We start from the raw sequence: 6,000 nt of genomic DNA on the forward strand, positions 1-6,000 counted from the left end.
AGTCCAAGGCCGCCATCTTTCCAAGGAAATCTCATGAATGTAGTCAGCAGAGCTGCACAATGGGCAGGAGGGGCCCTCCAGGTGGTGGACAGGTATAAGCTCAGGCACACTGGGGAGCTGCAAAGAGGGGCCTGGGCAGGGGTGGGGGTCAACGGAGAGAAGACAGGGCAGGATCAGGGGCCTGTCCCCAAGGTCAGGCACTGACCTTTATTCTCCTAATATCTTAATCTCTGAGATAATCCAGAGGCTGGGAGGAAGCCAGGAGTGCTGGAGAGGGTCTCTGCTGACCTGTAGCCCCATGTCCCTCGGTCAAACCTCTACTAGGCTCTGCATGGGTCTGACTGGCTAAGCCCAGGTCACCTGACCACAGCCCAGGGCCCAGGGAGTGGAGAGAGAGTAGATACCTGCTCCACTCCCCAAACAGGACAGCATTGTGACACTGGGTCCTGGCCATGTGGGGGCGTGCCAGCCTTCCTCTGACCAAGAACAGCACACGGGCACAGATCGCATTGTTGGCAGGAGCGTCTTCAAGCCAGGAGAGGAGGCAGTGCCGTGGGGCATTCCATCTACCAGGCCTTACAGGCGCAGGACCCTTGGGTTGTAGGCTCCTCAAAGGCGGAGGAAACACTTGAAACCTGGGAAAAGTAACGTTGGGCTGTGAAATATGAAAGAAAAATCACAAAATTGTAATCGATACAAGTTTAATTGAACATCTACAAAATGTCATGTTATGGCTGCTAGTCAGCAGGGACGTGGTTTGACGCCTGCGTTGTTGGCTGTAAATGGTTTTTAATGAGGACCATCGGTGCTCGCGCTGCCGGGTGAGGTGGAGTGGGATCTGTATCGGTTTCCCGGGGCGGCCCTGACCAATTACCACGAACTGGTGGCTTAAAACAATAGAAATGTATTCTCTCACCGTTCTGGAGGCCAGAAGTCCAAAATCAAGGCACAGCAGGGCCAGGCTCCCTCTGAAGTCTCTGGGGGAGGCTCCTTCATGCCTTTCCCAGCTTCTGGGGGCGGCCAGCCAGCCTTAGCATTCCCCGACTCATGGCTGCCTCACTCCAATCTCAGCCTCTGCCTGCACATGGCCTCCTTCTCTGTGTGTATCTTTTGTGTCATCTCTTCTTCTTATAGGGACACCAGTCACTGGATTTAGGGTCCTCCCTGATCTAGTGTGAACTCAACTTGATGATGTCTGAAAAGACCCTGTTTCCAAATAAGGTCATAGTCTGAGATTCTAGATGGACGTGAATTTGGGGGATGCTTATTCAACACACGACAGCCTCCCAGGGAAAAGTGTCTGGGGACCAGGCAGGACTGGCATGGTCTTAAGGGGAGGGGAGGAGCTGTCCCTGGAACCTCTGAGATGGGGAGTAGGGGTGGCCCTGCCGGGAGCCGGGTCCCCCCTGGCTGACCATCGCTGGCTGCTGGGAGGGCAAGGGAAGACAAGAAGAATGAAGCAGGCAGGTGGTCTGAGCAGTTCTGTAGGAAAAGACAGTGGGGGCAGGGAAACAGGGCACATTTGAGAGTGACGAAGTACGAATATTAACACAATAATGACAGCCAACGTTTTCTGAGTATTGAATGTGGACCAGGCACAGCTCTTAGGCGTTACAAATTTGAAGTCACTGAATTCTCCCGCCCGCCATAGGAAGTAGGCACTGCTGCGACTCCCACGTGATAGAAAAGGCTCAGAGAAAAGAACTTGCTCCAGATCGTATAGTAAGAGGGAGAAGTGGGACTTGAACTGAGAACTCTGGCAGATTGGCTCCCAAGCCGGCCCCCGTCCTCACAAGCCACTGTTGCCTCCACATGGAGGGTATGGCGGGTGCAGGCTGAACGGGGGCACGAGAAAGGGGGCAACCACCCCTCTCTGAGAGGGGAATGGTGGGGGGAGTGAGTTCTGTGTGTTGAGGGGGTCGGTGAGAGGACAGGTCCATGTTGGACATGTTGAGGAGAAGGGGTCTGTGGGACAGCCTTGTGCCACCATGGGCACGGCATGGTGTGGCCAGGCCCTCGGGAGACCGGAAGTAGGATGTAGAGTTTGCAGGGAATGTATAGACCAAGAATCTGAATAAAACAGAACTACAGCCCCTCCTCCCTCACGGCCCGTACGCACAGACTCTTTCCCTCAGTAGCCAGGCCTCGCTCCCACCTCCTTTTCTGTTTTATTGACGCTCCCTTGACAACTTGCCTCCCTCTGCTTGCGTGGACACAGCAGCAAACGGTGTGACTATTTTAGGACGTGCTTCATCTTCACGTTGTTTCTTCTCCCACCGGTTCTATTTGCATCGGTTGTTTGGCTCAAGGGTTTGAATTGTTGGTTTGTGCACTAAATTCATTTCCCAGAAATGTCAAGCATCGCCAAGGCCAAGAGTGGGACATGCGTTTTTCTTCTGAGGCTTCTCCTTTCGTGCACAAATGGGTTGTTTCATTTGGCTGCACGTGGAAGCTCTGTACCTTGAACTAAGCTGAGAGCTGCAGCCCTGCCTACCACGCACCAGGCTGCCTCTTGCTTCGTGTTCCCTTTGAAATGATTGCTTGATATCTGAGCAGGAGCGTGGCCAAGGTTCTCAAGTCCCCAGAGGAATTGTGGAGCCATGACACTCACCTTCTGGGTGGACTTGGACCGACACTGGCCCATGGTCCCTGAAAAAGTGGCCATGGGTCTGTGTGTTGCCAGTGCTAAAAGGAGATCTTTCTTTCTGTCCCTCCTCCTAGGATGTCCCCGGCAGACCAGCCTTCTACTCCGATCCCTTAAGGCCCTGATATGTGTCAACTCAGCATGCACACCTGCTCCTTGGTCATTTCTTGATGCTAAATCCTGTGCACAGTTGTAAGTATTCTGAGGAGGCCCTGGAGGGTTGAAACTTTTGTGACCACATCTCCGACACAGTTTGAGACCGCTGGCATTCTAAAACCGAGATAAACTTTGTCCTTGTGGCATTGGGAGTTTTCCTCCTTCACCTCACATTTTTCTGCAGTGGTTTGGGCCGTTTCCAAGCTTGAAGACACAGAACCAGACCTGTCACTTTGGTCCACGGGCCTGGTGACCTGGCAAGCAGCCATGATTGAGGCTAGGAGGAAAAATGACTAGTAGGTACCCCACTGGAGTGGCACCAGCTCAGGACCAAGCACTAGGGTATTCATGAGAGTGGAGGCCGTGCCTCAGTATATGATGACGATAATAATAATAATTAATAATAATAATGATGATGATGACAGCAGCCATGTCCTCACTATGTTCCCAGCACTGTGGTTCATGCTTTATATATATTAATAATCAATCCTCCTAATTGTCCAGCTGGAGACGAGCAGTGCCCTTGTCTAAGCCAGGGTCATATGCAAGTGTCATGAGTTAAAATGTGTCTGTCCAAAAGCTGTTGAAGTCCTAACCCTAGTACCTGTGAACGTGACCTTATTGGGAAATAGGGTCCTTACAGATGGTCCAGTGGAGATGAGGTCATTAGGATGGGTCCTAATCCAACTGGTGTCCTTATAAAAAGGGGGAAATGTAGACACAGAGACATGCACAGAGCAAAGATGGTACGAGGACACAGGGAGAAGACGGCCATCTACAAGCCAAGGAGAGAGCTTGAAGCAGGAACTAACCCTGCTGGTACCTGATCGCAGACTTCCAGCTTCCAGAACCATGAGACAATACATTTCTGTTAAGCCACCCAGTATGTGGTACTTTGTGATGGCAACCCGCGCAAACAAATAAAACTGCAAGTGTTTTGTTAAGGAAGGTCTCCCATGGGAGATTGGTGAGGAAGTGGGGGCAACAGGACAGAGAGTGGGAAGAAGCCAGGAAAGGTGGGCGTTCAGACTCTTGTTGGGGGAGGGACATGGGCATTTGGGCCATAGAAAAAACCCGTGGCTTGTTTTTGCAATATGAAGTTGATCCTAACAGACCTTAAATTACATAAATTGTGACCAGAGCAGAGATATACGGCCTGAGGGGAGAGTAGGACTCTCAGCTTCCTGCTTTTTTCTTTGAGTCATTCATTCACTCATTCACTCATTTTCTCATTCACTCCTAAAAGCATTTATTAAATGCCTATAATGGCCTAGGTTTACCAAATAAAGAAGCTTGAGGGGATTAAAAAAAACTCAGATTATCTTTTTAAAAGATTCTCTTCTATATGGTTATGCTATCCGTTTAATATATAGTATGTTTCATTTATTTATCTTCTTAATCATTCCTCCCAAACTTGTTGAGTTAGTTTTTGATACAAAAGTGAAAACTGTACAAAAAAGGTTTAGTCAGAGAAGTACCCCATCTACCTGCACCCCCTGTAGGTAGCCAATTTCATTAATTTTGGGGCTACCCTCCAATGTTTCTGTTTGCAAAAATCAGCAGATATATATGTATATGTAGTTATTTTCCTTTCTTACTTATACAGAAAATAACCTCACAGTAGATACTTTTTCATACCTTGCTTTTTTCACTCAACAATATATCCTGGAAATCACTCTGAATTAGTACATAGAGAGCCTCATTTTTTTTAACAACTGCCTAGTATCCTTTATGCGAATGTACCACAGGCATTTCATCCCCCTCAGATGTATGAGTGCCTATTATACACAACGCTGCAGTGACTTACCGGTGTGTTTCTGTCGTGTTGTTGAAAGTGTGTCTTCAGGCTTGCTTCTTAGAAGTGGGACTGCTATGTTAGGGGAAAATACAAGAAGTGTTGTTAGCTTTGATCGAATTTCCCTCCATGGGAGGGTGCTACCATTTTGTGCTCCTGCCAGCAATGTATAAAAATGCCTGATTTTGGGGGGGCAGGCAAGGGATCCTAACAGGCAGATTAACACAGAGTCTGATTCTGTGATGCCTGGATGACACTCGTCCATCAACAGGGAAACCCATCAGAGGGAGGGATGGCAAGCAGACAGATGTGCCCGCATTTGTCTGTAAGATATTTTCTGCTTGTAGTTAGGTAGGGTGGGGGGCTCCAGAAATGGTGGGAGTCACACAGCCCTCTAGTTCCCTGTTCCTTAGAGAGATATCCTGGGAAAACACTCTCTCCCAAATGCCCTGTCCCATGGCCAAGCCCCCAATGATTATGGGAGCAGACCATGCAAAAATATGAATGCTGGGGGGTGAGCGGTGGTCCACAGGGAGCCCCTATGTGACAGTCACACACTGGCCAATCTACAATGGAGGGAAAGAAAGAGATGGAATGGCAATGGCTTTTTGACTAGACGTCCAATTCTGTCTCCTCTCCCCTCCCACCTCCAAAAGCCTCTGCTGGGTTCTAATAACATCTGGTAAGCAGGTCTAGGTCTGGGCTCCATGGGGAAACCTTGGTAGAGCATTTCTAGAGTTCTTTAAAAATACTATGATAAAGAACCTCCCTTGCCAGATCTGACAAGCTGGAATTTGGGGGAACAGAAATATACTCAACAAAGTCACATCCTCAGGGGAAGCAGGTTTCCCATGAGTGTCCTGGGAGGACAGAGCCCGGGCGGCAGAGTGGGCTGCTGCCCACATGGCGTATATGATTAGGGGGCTGGGACTAAGTCGCTTGTCTCTTTCCCCCAAACAGCCCTCTTCCAATCATGCTTGAGATTTCACCAAATGATAAACTCATCTTTAAAGTGATTTGGGGGAGGGGGAGGTCTGGAGATCATCCACACGTTAGTTCATATTTTTCTAATTCTATTGCTTTTCTCTTTTCACTTCATTTCATCCAAGTGAAGCCAGCAGTTTATTTTTTATTTTTTTATTAATTTTATTAATTTCAGTTGAGAAGCCAGCGTTTTGCTGAAATGGAAGCTTTGACTCGTATGTAGGGCAGATCTCCCCCAACAAATTCCAACTGTTTTTCGAGTCTGCCTCCACCTAAGCTTCCTTAATATGTCTCCATCATCGAAGACATACTCTGTGACTAGATTTTCTGGGAGGCATGATATGAGAAGGCAGATACCTATTTATGTATTTATTGGTTCAACTATCCATCCATTTATCCATCCATCCATCCATCCATCCAT

The sequence above is a fragment of the Rhinolophus sinicus genome, chromosome 5 (genome assembly GCF_057876585.1).
Source record: "Rhinolophus sinicus isolate RSI-liver-muscle chromosome 5, RSI-T2T, whole genome shotgun sequence".
In the NCBI taxonomy this organism is placed as follows: Eukaryota; Metazoa; Chordata; class Mammalia; order Chiroptera; family Rhinolophidae; genus Rhinolophus; species Rhinolophus sinicus.